Raw genomic sequence first — 18357 nt, 5'->3', positions numbered from 1 at the left:
GCTAAGTAACCTAACTTCAGACTTGTATTTTATAAGTGTTTCCACTAGTATCCTGTATTTGATTCAGAATTTGATACAGGATACCATGATTCACTTAGTCATCATACCTTATCAATCTGTTACTGTTTTTTCAGTCTTTCCTTGGTTTTTTTGACCTTGACACTTTGGAAGCATACGTGTATGGTAGAAGGTCTCTCAGTGTAGATTTGTCTAATGTGTCTTGTAATTAGATAATTCAATGAATTATAGTCACTGATCAGAGATCACCTTAACAAATATAAAAGTAATAAAAATGTTTGAAATATTACGAGTATTGCCAGAATGTGAAACAGAGACAGAGAGTGAGCAAATATTGTTGGAAAAATGACACCAATATGCTTGTTCAACACAGGGTTGTCACAAACCTTCAGTTTATATAAATGGAATATCTGTTAAGTATAATCAAATCAGCTGTGCTTGTATTAGTTTGTTTGCTGACTGAGGTTTAGGTTCTAATCAAAATTACAAGCAAGATGTTCTCTTTCTGTACCTCAGGATTAAAATTATACCAAAGTGATGCTTGCACATAACTTCCACTTTTTTCTTGAGACATGATGCACAAAATTACTGTGGAATAATTTCATTTATTTTTACTGGTATTGGATTTTGGTACTTGATTAAATCAGCATTTGCATATACTATAATTTTTGTGCAATCTAAATAAGGTAGCTCCCTTCTTCCCTCCTCTACCCAAATTTGGAAGAATCTGGAAAGAGCACATTCTAGAACTTTAAGTCAAATAGATTTTACATTCCTCGTATTATCTTTGAGTTTTTTTTTTTTTTTAAGATAAATTGTGAGTGTCCAGATCTTTGGCTGAAATACATAGGATGATGTTTGCAGATACATCTGATGGAAAATTAGATTTTACCAGACAACAGAGACCAGACTAGCTGATCACAATGATGCATTCTCTTTAATGCCAGAATTTATGTTTCAGTGATATGCTTCACTGATGGAAATAATAATGGTTACCATTCACTGGTCATCTAACTAATTGTAATTTACCAAGCAACCCTAGAAGGCACTCATCATCAGCATCATTTTATTATTCAGAGCTGTTTGAAATGAATGACTTAAAGTACCACTGGTAAATCTAAGTTTAACACCTTGCTGCTTGCATTATTTCTCATTTTTTTCTCATGAGGCAGTATTTATTCAGTATTTTTATTTTTATGTGAGACAATATTTATGACCAGGAATTGCTAGAAAAGAGAGGGAACTGGACTCCAAGATGAACTTCAAACCCACCTCAGTAATTGTAGTCCTCAAACCTCCATGTTCTAAAATGTTGAACTTGTGCACTCTCTGATTCTACTTGTCAATCACTATTTCCAAATTCTGCAGTTAAGCCCACCAAATGCCATCCAGTTGGCCAACTACATATTTTGAATTTTAAGAATAGTGTGTTCTACTCAGTTATGTTATATTACATTCTTAAAACAAAATTATACTCAGAGAAGGTGACTGGACAGAGTGTTAGAGGGGCATTCCAGCCTGACTTTGAATGATTGTTCTAAATGTCCTTATTGAGTAACATTTAGCTGTGTTCTTGAAAATATAAATTGTGGTATATAATTTGATGATTTTTGTGACTGCTAACTGTGATAATAAATGAAGTTTATAGTAAATGTACCTAACTCAATCTCAACTGAAATGAAATTTAAGTCATTTCCCCTCCCAGTAAAAATTTCTATATCAGCCTTTCAACCTTGGAAAAACGTGTGAAACTTGTACAGAGTGGCCATCCTGAAATCTATACTTAAGTTAGTTCTATAGAATATAATGAATTATTTGGTAAGATTTGGCACAGTTTCAGAAAAGTTTAGTAAATGATACAACATTCCCTTCTTATATTTCACTTTTTTTGTGTTGTCTTTGTGCTTTGTACGTTTCTTGTAAAAGTAACTGGAGAAGATAAATGGACAGCACAGATAGATTTTAAAAGTAAAGAATCAATATATCAAGCTAGTATATGACATATTTTCCATATTGATATCTCCTTTGTCTGCATGCTATCATGCATTCTATGTAAGTAAAACTATAAAAATATTTTTATGCTTTCATTATTAACTGTATTGTGCCTATTGCACTTGAATTTAGAACCCAGAATTTTCTTTTAAATACTAAGTTGAGTTTTAAAGATATATGTAGAAACTACCAATGTTATTTATTCCCCACCTCCACCCCACCCATGCTTATTTTGCAAAGATAATTTCTTTTCATGAGTTTTTCAGATTTGGCCTTTGTATGTCTTTCACTCTTACAGCACAGCAAAATGCCTTCACATCATTTTGGCTTATGAAGATAAATACATAAAAACCCATACTGCCAGTAATATTTCTCATTTTTCAGAATGTAATGTTTTCATCATAATGGAATAATAGAATGGGGGAAGATACGATATTAATAGGATATGGTGACTCATTAATTGTCACATATCAATAATTTGTGTAAATCAAGATGAATGAACATAAACTACACAAAGTAACTGAGAGGTTTAAGAGAACTTACAATAATTCATTTGGTACTTAATGAATTTTTAATTCATGCAAGTTTTAATAGAAGGAACATAAAAAGACATTACAAAATTTATGTTGAGATACACCTAATTTCAATTAATTCACTGAACCACTTGAGCAGAAAACAGTTGGCTTTACGAATATTAGGAATCGTGTCTGATTGCATGTTATCATATATGTTACATTTGACTTCTGCCACATTGTAAGGCATGATATAAATAATATGAATTCAGATGTGCAATAAAAATGTCTATATATACAATGGATGTCTTGATATAATTTAATAAAATGAACCACTGTAATTTATGTTTGATAACATCTTAATTTGTGTCACATTTTGTTTTCCTTTGTGCTAAAAATAATTTGAATGAGAATAAAGAAAATAATTGGATATCTTAGCATATAAACATGAATTTGAGGTTGAGAAGAATGTTTTCTTTTTTTAATAATTTTTTTTTACTTAAATCCTTAGTTAACATATAGTGTAATAATGATTTCATGAATAGAGTTTAGTGACTCATTACATACACATAACCCCTAGTGCTCATCCCAATAAGTACTCGTTTAGCCCATTCCCCCACCCAAAACCCCTCCAGGAACCCTGTTTGGTCTCTGTATTTAAGTCTTTTATGGTTTGTCTCCATCTTTTTATCTTTGTTCATCTGTTTTGTTTCTTATATTCCACATATGAGTGAAATCAAATAATACTTGTTTTTCTCTGACTTAATTTTGCTTTGCCTAATACATTCTAGTTCCATCTCCATTGTTCAAATGGCAAGATTTCATTCTTTTTAATTGCCGAGTAATATTTCTTTGTGTATGCATATATACACACACAAATACACGCACACACACACACACACACACATATATACATACCACATCTTTATCCATTCATCAGTGGATGGACATTTGGACTCTTTCCATACTTTGGCTATTGTCGATAATGCTGCTACAAACTTTGGGGTGCATGTGACCCTTCAAATCAAGATTTTTGTATCCTTCAGAAAAATACCTAGTAGTGCAATTGCTAGGTCTTAGGGTAATTCTATTTTTTTAAATGTTTTATTTATTTCTGAGAGAGAGAGAGAGAGAGAGAGAGAGACAGTGTGAGTAGGGGAGGGTCAGAGAGAGAGGGAGGCACAGAATCTGAAACAGGCTGCAGGCTCTGAGCTAGCTGTCAGCACATAGCCCAACATGGGGCTTGAACCCACAAACCATGAGATCATGACCTGAGCTGAAGTTGGACGCATAACCGCTTAACCGATTGAGCCGCCCAAGCGCCCCAGATGATTCTGTTTTTAACTTCTTGAGAAGCCTCCATACTGTTTTCCAGAGTGGCTGCACCAGTTTGCATTCCCACCAGCAGTGCAAAAGGATTCCTTTCTCCGTATCCTTGCCAACATCTGTTGTCTGAGTTAATTTTAGCCATTCTGACATGTTTGTGGTGGTATCTCATTGTGGATTTGATTTGTATTTCCTTAATGATGGATATTGAGCATCTTTTCATGTGTCTGTCAGCCATCTAGCTGTCTTCTTTGGAAAAGCGTCTATTCATGAGTTTTGCCCATTTCTTTACTGGATTATTTGTGTTTTGGGTGTGGAGTTTGATAAGTTCTGTATAGATTTTGGACACCAATCCTTTATCTAATAAGTCATTTGCAAATATCTTCTCCCATTCCATCAGTTGCCCTTTAGTTTTGCTGATTGTTTCCTTTGCTGTGTAGAAGCTTTTTATCTCAAAGAGGTTCCAATAGTTCATTTTTGCTCTTGTTTCCCTTGCTTCAGAGACATGCCAAGTAAGAAGTTGCTGTGGGCAAAGTCAAAGAAGTTGTTGCCTGTTTTCCCCTTAAGGATTTTTATGGCTTCCTGTGTTATGGTTAGGTCTTTTCATCCATTTTGAGTTTATTTTTGTGTGTGGTGTAAGAAAGTGGTCCAGGTTCATTCTTTTGCATGTTGCTGTCTGGCTTTACCAAAACCATTGGCGGAAGAGACTGTCTTTAATCCATTGGATATTCTTTCCTGCTTTGTCAAAGATGAGTTGGCCATACATTTGTGGGTTCATTTCTGGGTTTTCTGTTCTGTTCCATTGATCTGAATGTCTGTTTTTGTGCCATTCTTTGTGACCTCTTTTATAACTAACCACACTATACCCTGCCTTCTACACATACCCACCAACAAGGAGGATCGGCAAGGGGCCCATGGGTAGAGTAAATAGAGGAGTCCTGTTTATGTAAGGAAGGACTATTATTTATCTTTATCAAGGTCAACTCAAGAGAGTACATCATCACCTGTCAATCAGAGGCAAGAGAACACATTGATTAGAAGTGTCCCAAGGGCCCTGCAAAGCAATGTTCTCAAAAGTCCTAACAGAAGACAGGAGTAGCTATTTCTTCTCCACATGATGTGGAACTTGCAAACAATGGAGTAAGCAACCTAGGTGCCAGCAGTGGGGATCATGGGTTAAGGAGCAGGTGCTGCTATCCCTGTCCCCCTCGAGTGCTATGGGCCAGAAGTAGCAGAGCAGTAAGAACATGAATGGATGAAAACCTCCCACACTGCACTTAACTCCCTGGATTCAGTAGTGACCACTGGTGACTCAGAGTACTAAATTCATACTGTGTCTGGGATGTGTTTTAAGCCAAACTCATATGCGAGCACCATTCTGGTGACCCAATCTCATGTGATCCCATTGATCTGAGTGTCTGTTTTTGTGCCAGTACCATAGTGTCTTGATGATTACAGCTTCGTACTACATCTTGAAGTCTGGGACTGTGGTGCCTCCAGCTTTGGGTTTCTTTTTCAGGATTTCTTTGGCTGTTTGGGGTTTTTTTCTGGTTCCATACAAATTTTAGGATTGTTTGTTCTTGCTCTGTGAAGAACGTTGGTGTTACTTTGATAGGGATTGCCTACAATATGTAGATTGCTTTGGTAGTATTGACATTTTAACAATATTTGTTCTTCCAATCCATGAGCATGGAATATTTTTCCACCATTTTTTAAATGTCATCTTCAGTATCTTTCATAAACTTTCTATAGTTTTCAGTGTATAAATTTTTCACCTCTTTGGTTTATGCCTAGGTATTTTAGGATTTTTAGTGCCATAAAAATTGATTAAGGATCAATTCCTTGATTGCTCTTTCTGTTGCTTCATTATTGGTGTATAGGAATAAGACTGATTTCTATGCATTGATTTTATATCCTGAAACTTTGCTGAATTCATGAATCAGTTCTAGCAGTTTTTTGGTGGAATCTTTTGGGTTTTCCATAGAGTATCATGCTGTCTGCAAAGAATGCAAGTTTGACCTCCTCCTAGCCAATTTGGATACCTTTTATTCCTTTGTGTTGTCTGCTGAGGCTAAGACGTCCAATAATATGGTGAATAACAGTGGTGAGAGTGGACATCTCTGTCGTGTTCCTGACCTTAGGGGGAAAGGTCTCAGTTTTTCCCCATTGAGGATGATATTAGCAGTAAGTCTTTCATATATGGCTTTTATGATCTTGAGGTATAATCCTTCTATCCCTACATTCTTGAGGGTTTTTATCAAGAAAGGATGCTGTATTTTCTTTAACGCTTTCTCTGCTTGAGGATCATGTGGTTCTTATCCTTTCTTTTATTGATGTGATATATCACACTGATTGTTTTGCAGATACTGAACCAGCCCTACATCCCAGGTATAAACCCCACTTGGTTGTGGTGAATAATTATTTTAATGTTTTATTGGACCTGGTTGGCTAATACCTTGTTGAGGATTTTTGTATCTAGGTACATCAGGGAAATTGGTCTGTAGTTCTCCTTTATAGTGGGGTCTTTGTCTGGTTTTGGAATCAGAAGTTTTAATTTTTTAATGTTCATTTTATTTAATTTTGGTTCATTTTAATTTAAACAGCCACATGTAGCTAAAGACTATCATATTAGACAGCATGATCTAGACCTTCTCTAGTCTGCCACTTACTGGCTCTAGGATTTGAGTGAGTGTTTAATCAGGACTCAAAGTTGGACATCTGGCCCCCACTGCAACCTCTTTTCTCCTCTAAGCCCACACTGAATCTGGTGGCTCCTTATCTTCCTCATTCTCCTCAAGGTCACCTTCTCTCAGTACCTCCACACCCTTCCACGTCCCCCTTCGAGTCCCACTGATGACTCCCACTGATGGCTAAAAAATCCATTGGGGTGTGTTGTGCCACATAATGGCTTCTGGTCTATCTTCTCCCTGTAAGATTTATGCTTTAGGGCCTTAACCCACAGTGATGTTAGACTCCTCAGATATGTGGACATTGGAGGGGAAAAGGCAGAATCCCTTGGGGCCAGAGCTTTGGATGTCCCTCACATGTGACCATGGACCCACCCTTGTTCTGCTGCTTCAGGGACAGCCCCACACCCTTGGGATGCCTTGACTCAGCAACCCAAGGCCATGCCAAAGGCTAATTTCCCTGGTTTTGTGTCCAGCCGGAAACCTGCATGGCCAAGGCCACCCTGGCTGGCCTCACACGTGGTGTGCACCCCTGGTCTGAGAAAACTTGCATGCATGGTGAGGAGCTGTGGAAGCAGAGAACCACAGAGGCAGGAAGCTTGATTCCAGTGCTGCTCTGAACTCTCTGGGTGACCCCAGTGTATTCACCCTCCCAGCAAACCTCTGCTTCCTCCTCTGAAGGCAAGGAGGTCTGAAAGAATAAACAATGAGAGTTAGATTAAAAACACAAAATCCTACAGAAATACTGAAAAATGATTCTCAGCACTGAGGACAAGCCTCCAACAGCCCCTGCTTCCTGGGGGTGAAGAGGAGAAACTGTGTATAACTCAGTAGTACATTATTACAGCAATGTCCTGGTACTATCGATAGCTGCAATCACTAACATTTATTCAGTGCTTTACAGTTTATTGAATATAATTCTATAAGGAGAAACCCCCCCTTTGTTTCTCAGAATAGCCTGGTTAGGAAGGTGGAGGAGGCAGTATCTCCATTTTCCAGATGAAATTCCTGACATTTAAGGAGCTGATGTGACTTGCACAGGGCCCTGTATCTAGTGAACGGTAAAACCAGGACTGGGATGCACATGTCCCAATTTATTGTCTAAAACTTTTATCAATAAAAAATCTGGTGATGGGACCCACCTTCCAACTTAATGCCAGCCAATAATAAACCTCTGATTCCTGTCAGTACCCAGTCTCAGTTGGGGGAAACCACCCCAGATTCCAAGGCATATGGTTTGCCATCCTGGGCCCTTTTTCTAGGCTTGTTTTGTCCTGCCAGTGCTATATTGTGGCTTAGTAAGCCCCCTGTGCTTTTGAAGAAGTTCCTCTTAAGAAAAAGAATGAGCAATATCATTAAGTAGCCAACCCTTTCTGGTTTTCTTGAATGGCAGGCAGGGCCAGGCAGAGAGCCTTCACTGAGAGCCTGGCCTCTTGGTCAGGACTCATGGTTTATACCTGTCTCTGACTCTGAATCCACTTGGAACAACTGGTTTCTGGAATGTTCTTTCCCATCAAAGCCTGAATATGTGACTTTCCAGCCCCACAGAGCCCTGCTCTTACCCATCTGGACTGGCATCTGGACTGGACCCACTCCTGGGTTCAGGAAGAGGGGAAATGGACATTTCCTAACCTGGGTTCTCTTGGCCCACAGCTATTCAGAACCCTGACCCCTCCATGTACGAGCTGAAAAGTTCTAAATCCAGTAACACCTCTGTCTTCTTGTTCACTGATTTTGATTCACGAGACCATGTGCAACAAACTAGAGAGTCCAATGTGATTAGGTTGGGGTGTGCTGTGCTGGACATGAAGACTCTGGATTCCAAGAGCAACATGGCCGTGGCCTGGAGCCACAACTTTGATTTGGGATGCAGGAGTACCTTCAACCAGACCTTCCACTCCTGCTCGGAAGAGTCAGCCTTGGTGCCTGTGCAAGCCCAGTCTCCTCACTTTGGGAGGCCTGGTTATTCCTGGAGCTCAAGTGTATGGCATCTAAAAGCTGCTATGACTGGCCATCTCAGCCTCATCAATTGTCAGCAGAGCCCCTACCATCTTGTTACTGAGCACCAGTGAGCTCCTTGCTGACAGGTCACAAGCTGTCATGGGCAAAGAGCAGATGGGGAGAAGGTGGTGGGAAGGGCACTGGCCTTTCACTTGCCCTAAGTTCCTGCCTCCTTGCCTCTGCTTACACTGTTTGCCACTTGCTGTTCTTCCAGGCCCCAATCTAATGCTTTTTTCCAAGTGCAAGCCAAATCTTCCACATGTTCACATTTGAATGGAGTCACTCTACACACTACAGTTACAGACTTTCCTACTGACCTAGAATTACTGAAAGGCAATGGAAAGTCAGTATTCTGTTTAAAGGCTGGCATGTATATTATAAATTTCAAGAACATGCCTATGCAAACACAAATTTTATCTAGAATACCTTTTCTGATGATGTAGAATTACTGTGCTTATATTTAATGACTAAATATTTATCTCTAACTTAAGGCTATTCAAAGTGAACAAGCCAACTTTATGATGAAACCTATTGATATCCAAGGAATATAATAAACTACTTGACAAATTTACCATCTTAGAAACTCCCTCTGTTAAGATTGAAATGGTAGTGGGGCGCCTGGGTGGCTTAGTCGGTTAAGCGTCCGACTTTCGCTTAGGTCATGATCTCGCGGTTCGTGGGTTCGGGCCCCGCGTCGGGCTCTGTGCTGACTGCCAGCTCTGAGCCTGGAGCCTGTTTCAGTCTGTGACTCCCTCTCTCTCTGACCCTCCCCTGCTCATGCTGTCTCTCTCTCTCTCTCCTAGAAATAAATAAAAACCTTTAAAAAAATTTAAAAAAAAAAATTGAAATGGTAGAGTTAGCCTTCTGCTGCCTAGAAGGCAATACCTGCTATAATGTAAACATCAGTAAGAAAGCTTATTGCCAAGTACTGCCAGCAATACGTGGGTAATTGGCCAACTCCTAAGAGACAGAAAAAGCCGCAACAAGCAAATGAAATACCCCAGGAACAATAAAAATGGTTATTTCTTGTCATCACTTTATTTCTCTTCTACTGTTCCAGGCTCTGAGTATATCAGGCATAGTGCTGCTTTGGGACAGCATATAAAAGCATCGGTTTCGCCTTCCAACTCTTAGTTCTTCCAATGAAGACACACAAGGATAATGGTCTTTTAACATATCTGGCAATTTAGAAGTCTTCTCTTAAATATGTGGAGAACGTCTCACTGGTGTTAGAAACTTTAACTTTCTAAATGTATAATCTGTATTGTCAAACTGTATCTTCTTTTTTATACATTGTAGGTATGGTGTAGTAGACACATTATATTTAATTAATCAACTCCCCCTGGTTTCTGTACTGGGGGTTGTAACATCATTGGTTGAAATGGATAGTTTATCTTCTTTTTCATCATCTTGAAATACCACATTTCTAGTTTTCTCCATTTCTGATTTTCCTGATTCTAGATTGACCCTTCTATCTTCAGTGCTGACTTCGTGGATGTATTCTTTGGTTGCACAAGCCTCCTCAGTATTTTCTCTATATTTAATTTTTTCTTGACTCTTCATTACCAGAATATCTACAAAGGTATGTTGTATCTCTTCAGTAGGCTGAGCACCTGCCAGAATGGCTTTCTCATAAAGTGTGATAATATTTTCAGTAGGACTTGTGAGAGGTTCACTAAGTGCAAGGCATATCCAATATTTAACAAGATTTTTTGGTAACTGAAATTTTTAAAATCAGGTCATTCACTATGCCAGTATTTCTTCTTTTGGACATCCCTCACTAATCAGGTTTAGGCATTCAGAAAATGTCTTGTTTACTTTATCGGTAAATAATCTTTGTTCATCTTCTACCAGGGCAGTCCAAAAGGACTGAGCTGGGTTTTCCTGTCACCCTGCAGGCTCAGGCTGAGTAACTACTGGGCTAGGTGGCCTTTTCAGTGCTTTCCTTTTGCCAGCTTTCCACTCACTCAAACTAGCTTTTCTCTCTTCTGCTGTTTCTTTGGGCTGAGCTGATCTATCCATCACTGCTTTTGCTATTGTATGCCTGCCAGGGTCTCCAGTGCCATACTGTCTTACAAATTATTGGTGTTCATTTGGGTATTTTAACTAAATACTATGTAAATAATGAGCATTTTTACATATTCATTGATGTTGTATTGAATATTTTGTTTACTGTGCTAATACCTATTATTTTGAAGATGAAATGTTTAAGACTAAACTTCATTTTCTTTTGGGTCTCAACTAGTACTACATATTTGTCTTACCCAAATTACCAATTCAAGCTAATTTCTAATACTCTTATAAATGTACATATTTTTTCATAAAAATTTGTGACCCTGCATTTTTTATGTATTGAATCCCCTTCCATGAACACTAACTCTCAGTGCCATTTAAGACCCACAACACTGAAAACATCTTCTCATCCAGAGGTTGTCTCCTCCCTCTCTAAACAGCCTCACTTCTACAGTATCATGGTAAGATGCTTGAATTATAATTACTTATGTGTACATACATACAGAAAACTAGATTCAAGAAAAGTATTAGGGCCTATCTAGGGCATTCCCTCACTTTGCAGTTAAGGAATTTTACAGCCTGAGAGGAATGACTGAAATCATGGGTTAAAAGTTGACTATCTAACCATCTATGTAAATGATAAAAGCTCTAAACTCAAAGGGAGCTTACTGATGGTTCCTGACAGTGATTAGTAACAACAGGCTCCATCAATTCAAAATGATCCCACATTCTAAGCAGATTAGTAGGGCCACATATTCTTAGGCCCAGTTCATGTCTGTGTTTCTTTGAGTCACAATGCATTTTTATATTATTAATTAACTGGAGAAGATTTGCCACTTGGTTTGCAAAATGAGGATATAATCCTACATACTTCCCAGAGCTGATGTGTATGGTTTTAAGCAAAGGTGTATGTTTTTAAGTAAGAAGAATGATAGTAATAGTTAACTTAAAAAATCATGAGTTTCATGGATAATACGTTTAAATATATTTACACCAGGAGCTTGTAAGGTACTCAAATATGGCATTACTCTATTAAACAGTGTAGTGTTGCTTTACTTAAAAACCAGAATCCCTGTTTGATGAATCCATTTTAGCTTCTAATATATATGTTACCTTGGTGCAAGAACATGTTAAATTCATTTTTTGATCTTCCATTTCATGTAACATTATTGCTTTAAAAAATCAGGTATGGGGATGCCTGGATAGATCAGTCAGTACAGCATGCAACTCTTGATTGTGGGATTGTAAATTTGAGCCCCAACTTGGGTGTAGAGATTACTTAAAAATAAAATCTTTGGGGAAAAAATGTTAGGTGTCAGTAAATATGTATTAAATACAAATTAGATGACATAGAACAACACATTGAATGTTAAAAATGATAAGATATAGATAATTTCTAGATCTGAACATACACATAATACAGTGTAATGTACAATGACTCGGATACAGTGATTCTGATTGTATAAACTAATTCTCATGAGCCACTGTAAATGATGGGAAGAACTGATCAACATTAATTGAATGATTTCTTTTGACAATAAAATATTTCAGTAAGTCTGAAAGAAGTGAGATGTGATTTTTATGTTCCAGGAATGTAGGTAGACTATCAAGTGTTGAAGGCAGTAATGAGAAGAGGATATTCTAGGAGGCTAGGAAATGAATGATGAATGTAACTACCTAACTAGTATGAGATTGTGCAGATCTGTAGACTATATCTGTGAAGCATGGAATGACAGAGGTTTGGAGCTGGAAAGAACTTTAGAAACCAACTAGAATAAAAGTAAAAGAGACCTCTGAAATTCCATGTATGCAAAAACTATATGGGTTTCTCCATTTTCTTATGAGATTTTTTTTTCAGATACTCAAGTGATGTGTATATAAGAAGGAGGACTGGGGAATATTAATATCTCAATTTTATACAGGACATATTTGAGACTGGGAAATGAGTTGCCCAATTTAGTATGTGTATGTTGTGTTTATGCATAAATACATAAAATTGATGAAATCATATTGATCTGTTGGAGAAACTTTATAAATCCAAGTATTAATATAATAGCTTACCTAAAATATACTTCTGGCTTTCTACTAATACAAAATTGTTATCTATGAATGATGGTGATTTTATTTATTCTTCAATTCCTACTTAATTATTTTTCTTATATTATAAGTGACTCTGGCATTTCCCAAGACACTTAAATATTATTGAAGACATTGGACATTATCCTATCACTCATAGAAAAGGAACTTTTTCATATTTGACCAACTAAATACAAAATTTGATGTATACACTTTCATAGGTAATCTTTTCAGTTTTAAAAGGTACCTTTTTAATTGTAACTGATAATACTTTCCTCATTAATGAGTGTTGGATTTTGGTGTAAATCCTTTCTGTATCCATTAAATTACCATGTTTTTGTCTTCTATGAAATTTGTTGAATTTTTTGATTTTTGAATGTTAAACTCATTCCTTGGGGGACAGTATACCAAGTCATGTCATATTTTTCTTTTCATACACCACTGGAATTATTTTGTTATAGTTTTGGCTTCTAATTTTCTTTTCTTTTTTCTTAAAAATTTTTGTAATGTTTTATTTCTGAGAGAAAGGCACTGTGAGCAGGGGGTGGTGAGAGAGAGAGAGAGAGAGAGAGAGAGACAGAATTCAAAGTAGGTTGCAGACTCTGAGCTGTTAGCACAGAGCCCGATATGGGGCTTGAACCCATGAACCATGATATCATGACCTGAGCCAAAGTCAGATGCTTAACCGACTGAGCCACCCCGGCACCCCTATTATTTTCTTATATATATTTCTTATATATATTCATTAATGATTAGATTGTGATTTTTCTTTATAGTTATGTCCTTGTGAATTTTGTCAATGTTATTTTTACCTCATAAAATAACTGGGAAATACTCAACATTTTTCTATTTTATAGAATAATTTATGTATAATTTTTCTTATCTCTTAAATACTTATAAGAAATCATTGGTAAAATATCTGGTGCTAAGATATTTGTCATGGGAATATTTTAAATTAATTACAAATTTATTTTTACAAACAGATACAGAATTACCCAGATTCTCTTCTTTAGGCAATTTTATATTTATTTTCCTAAGACGTCCCATTTTTATAAAGATGTTCTTAGTATCTTCTTACTAACTTTAATGTATGTAGGATATATTAGTTTTTTTTAAATTCCTGATATTAAAATGTGTGTTGCCTTTCCCCTACCTCCATTTTAAAAATCAGACTTGTAAGGAGTTGATTGATTATAACTTGTCATACCCTTTTTAACTTGATAAAATATTGTTTGTTCTAGCTTTTTATTTTGTTTCTGTAATGTACTTTTAAGACTGTACATTATCATGGCTTTGCTAAAATCAGTAAGTTTTAATATATCGTATTTTCATTATCATGCTTTTGATAATACAATTTTTATTGGGATTTTTTTCATCCATAGATTATTTTAAAATATGCTATTCCCTTCTTGAAGGGATTTCCAGTTTTGTTTTTATTGTTGATTTCATTTTTTTCAACTTTTGAAGACTTGCTTTGTTGCTAGTAGCAACAAAATAGTCAATTTTTATAAATACTTTAAAAGAATGAGGAGTATGTCTTTTTTAAGCTGTAATGATTAGTTTGTTGAATTGATCAAATTTGATAATTGTGTGCAATTCTTTTATATATTTGCATATTTTCTGTTTTTTTTAAACCAACTATTGAGAAAGTATTTTGAAAATTTCTCTAATTAGGATTAGGATTTTTTTCATAAGCACTACTTTGTTTTGTGTAGTATACTTACAGTATGTATTTTTTATCTTTTTTTTGGTTACACTGAGGTGTGATTTTATTTATTTATTTATTTATTTATTTATTTATTTATTTATGTTTATTATTGAGACAGAGAGAAACAGAGCATGAGGGGAGGAGGAGGGGCAGAGAGGAAGAGAGACAAAGAATGTGAACCAGGCTCCAGGCTCTGAGCTGTCAGCACAGAACTCGACGCAGTACTCGAACCCACAAACCATGAGATCATGACTTGAGCCAAAGTCGGATGCTTAACTGACTGAGCCACCCAGGCGCCCTGAAGGTGTGATTTTAGTAAGTGATAGAGGAATTGTTATTTTCTAACACCCTCTAAGAGTTGAACCTAAATTTAGCCTATTCACACTTAATGTAACTACTTATTAATTTGGAATTTTATCTACTATCTTAGGAGTTAGTGTTTGGTCCACTGGATTCCCTCCTTCTCTTGGTGCTGTCTTCCCATGAACTCTTTAATATACAACTTGTTGTTGTTATTTACACAGTTAGGAGTACAGATTTAACAAAATGTTATTTCTACTTGGGAAATGGACCTTAGGTTAACTTTCACTTAGCTGTTTTCACTTAGCAGAGCCCTGAAAATAGCAGTATTTCAGTTGTCATACTAATTATCATTGATAAACTCCCAGTAGCTGGATTGATAAGGAAGGCCATGGATGAATTTTAAATATCAGCTTGAAAGACAGCTTTGATTTTCCTTGTTTTTAAAATGACTTATAAAGCAGGTGATTTTGTTTCTGTTGTTTTTTTGGCAGGGATCTAGAAGCTATGTCCAAGCCTCATGTGAAGCCTCTGACTTCTAAAATAAAGCTTCCACATTCAGATGTATTGTTACATCACACTTAAGCTTTCACTTGGTAGGTCAGAGAATTGTTCCAGAATTTTTATAAGAATTCTCACTGATGCTTCCCAGTGGCATCCTGAGTCTCCTGTCATCTTTGTTCTTTCAAAGCTAACTCGGAGCACCTGGGTGGCTCAATTAGTTGAGTGCCTGATTTCAGCTCAGGTCATGATCTCATGGGTTGGTGAGTTCGAGCCCCACATTGGACTCTGTGCTGACAGCCCAGAGTCTGGAGCCTGCCTCACATTCTGTCTCCCTCTCTCCCTGCTGCTCCCAGGCTTGTGCTCTGTTTCTCTCTGTCTCTGAAAAATATATAAAGGCTTAAAAAAATAAAAATAACAAAAAAATTAAAAAGTTGACTAAACTGTGCTGGGATAGTCTTTTACATCTAGAGTGTAAAAGGTACTGCGGGTGTTCTATCAAAATGGGTGTTGTATTAGTTATCAACTGAATTATAGTATGCATCCTTGGCTTACAATAGTGTAATAAAACCAGACAATCCCATGGCCTTGGAACATTTTAACTACATTTACCCTTTATCTTTTTGCTATTTTTGCCATGAATTTTAATTATGCATGTGTTTTAAACTTTGTTATATTTATAGTCAGTGTTATTTCCTTTATTCTTTATTTACTTCCCCCATTCCTGTGCTTTACTCTTGAATCATTGCCATTCTGGGTGAATACTTTGTGAGGTTTTTGTTTGTTTGGTTGGTTGGTTGGTTTTTGTTTTGAGAGAGAGAGACAGCGATTATGCAGGTTGTGGGGGCAGAGGGAGAGGGAGAGAGACAATCTCAAGGAGGCTTCTCACAGAGCCTGATGCAGGGTTCATTTCCATGACCTTTAGATCGTGACCTGAGCCAAAATCAGGGGTCTAAGGTTTAACTGACTGAGCCACCCAGGTGCCCCTGTGCGCAAACATGTTGATTTAGTATGTTTAGTATCCGCTTTCTGCTGTGAATTACCTCAGTTTTTACTCATCTGCAAATATTTAGTTTTCACTTTTGTAGGATATTTTTACTGGATGTGTAATTCGATACTTGTAATATTTTTACATATATATATTTTTAAGTTGTCCCTTTTCTTTTTTTTTTTTTTTTAATTTATTTTGGGGTAGGAAGGGTTGGGAGGGGCAGAGAGAGAGAGAGAGAAAGACAGAGATCCAAAGTAGGCTCTGCACTGACAGTAATGAGCCCAATGTCGGGATCGAATTCAAGAACTGTGTGATCATGACCGGAGCTGAAGTCAAACACTTAACTGAGCCACCCAAGTGTCTTTGTAATGATTTTTAAAAACTTTTCATTTAAATTCACCATATATTTAACCCAATCCCCTACTACATCTCCTGTGGTAACCATCACTTTGTTCTCTATGGTTAAGAGTCTGTTTCTTGGTTTGCCTTTCTCCATCATTATTTTCCCCTTTGCTCATATGTTTTTTTTTCTTAAAGTCCACAGAGGAGTGATATTATGGTATCTGTCTTCCTCTGACTTATTTTCCTTAGCATAGTACTCTCTAGCTCTATCCACCTGATTGCAAATGATGAAATTTCATTCTTTTTATGGCTGAGTATTATTACATTATGTGTGTGTGTGTGTGTGTGTACCTTTTTTTCCACTCATAAGTCTTTGGACACTTGGGATTTTTGCATAATTTGGCTATTATAAATAATATTCCTATAAACATTGGGTGTATATATTGCTTTGAGTTAGTTATTTTTAGATCTTTTGGGTAAATACCTAGTAGTGCAATTGTTGGATCATAGGGTAGTCCTATTTTAATTCTTTGAGGACCCTCCATAATTGTTTTCCATAGTGGCTGTACCAGGTTAAATTTCCAATAGTGCAAGAGGTTTTCTTTGCCTCCATAACCTCACCAACACTTGTTTCTAACATTTTTTTATTTTAGACATTCTGACAGGTGTGAGGTAATCTCTTTGTAGTTTTGATTTGTACTTTCCTGATGATGAGTAATGCTGAGCATCTTTTCATGTGTCGATGGGCCATCTCTATACCTTCTTTGGAAAAATGTCTTCATGTCTTTTGCCCATTGTTAACTGGATTATTCATTTTGAGGTAGTGTTAAATATTATAAGCTGTTTATAAGTTTTAGAAACTTAATAAATTTTGCAAATATTTTCTCCCATTTCATAGGTTCCCTTTTAGTTTTGTTGGCTGTTTTCTTGACTGTACAGAAGCTTTTAGTTTTGAAGTCCCAGTAGCATAGCTTTGCTATTGTTTTCCTTGCTTCAAGAGACCTATCTACAAAAAGTTGATATGACCAGTGTCAAGGAAGTTACTGTCTGTATTTTCCTCTAGGATTTTTATGGTTTCAGGTCTCACATTTAGATCTTTAATCTATCTTGAATTTATTTTCACGTATGGTGTAAGAAAGTGGCCAGTTTCATTCTTTGGCACGTTGCTGTCCAGATTACCCAGCACCATTTGTTGAAGACCCTGTATTTTTCCTTTGGATAGTCTTTCCTGCTTTGTCAAAGATTAATTGACCATGTAGTTGTGGGTTCATTTCTGGATTTTCTATCCTGTTCTTTTGATGTATGTGTCAGTTTTTGTGACAGTACCATACTGTTATGATGACTGCAGCTTTGTAATAGAACTTGAAGTCTGGAATTGTGATGCCTCCAGTTTTGCTTCCATTTCAAGATTCCTTTGGCTATTCAGGGTCTATCGTGGTTCTATTCCAATTTTCAGATTGTTCTACTTCTGTGAAAAATGCTATTGGTATTTTGATAGGGATTGCATTACACATGTAGATTTGGGGGGTGGTACAAATAAAAATACTTAAACAATGTTAACAATACTTGTTTTTTTCCAATCCATAAGCCTGGAATGTTTTTCCTTTTCTTTGTGTCCTCTTCACTTTCTTTCATCAGAGTTTTATAGTTTTCATAGTACAGGCCTTTTACCTCCTTGGATAGATTTACTCCTAGCCTAGCTACGTTACTGTTTCTGAAGCATGTGTAAATGGGGCTGATTCCATAATTTCTCTTTCTGCTGCTTGGTTATTTGTGTGTAGAAGTGCAACAGATTTCTCTATGTTGATTCTGTACCTATGACTTCCTATGTATCCTTTATCCTGAATTTGTTGATCATTTCTAGCAGTTTCTTTTGTGGAGTCTTTTCTC

General features: G+C 36.7%; 1 pseudogene; it reads right to left on the bottom strand.

Annotated features, from left to right (window-relative positions):
* Positions 1-9573: 9573 nt before the first annotated feature.
* LOC120226284 overlaps positions 9574-18357 on the bottom strand; it is a 43768-nt pseudogene continuing 34984 nt past the window's right edge.

This window comes from Hyaena hyaena, unplaced genomic scaffold, assembly GCF_003009895.1.
Source record: "Hyaena hyaena isolate Hyena2069 unplaced genomic scaffold, ASM300989v1 scaffold_1642, whole genome shotgun sequence".
Classification (NCBI taxonomy): domain Eukaryota; kingdom Metazoa; phylum Chordata; class Mammalia; order Carnivora; family Hyaenidae; genus Hyaena; species Hyaena hyaena.
The sequence above is the reverse complement of the archived record's forward strand: the minus strand, read 5'-3'. Positions and strand labels throughout refer to the sequence as shown.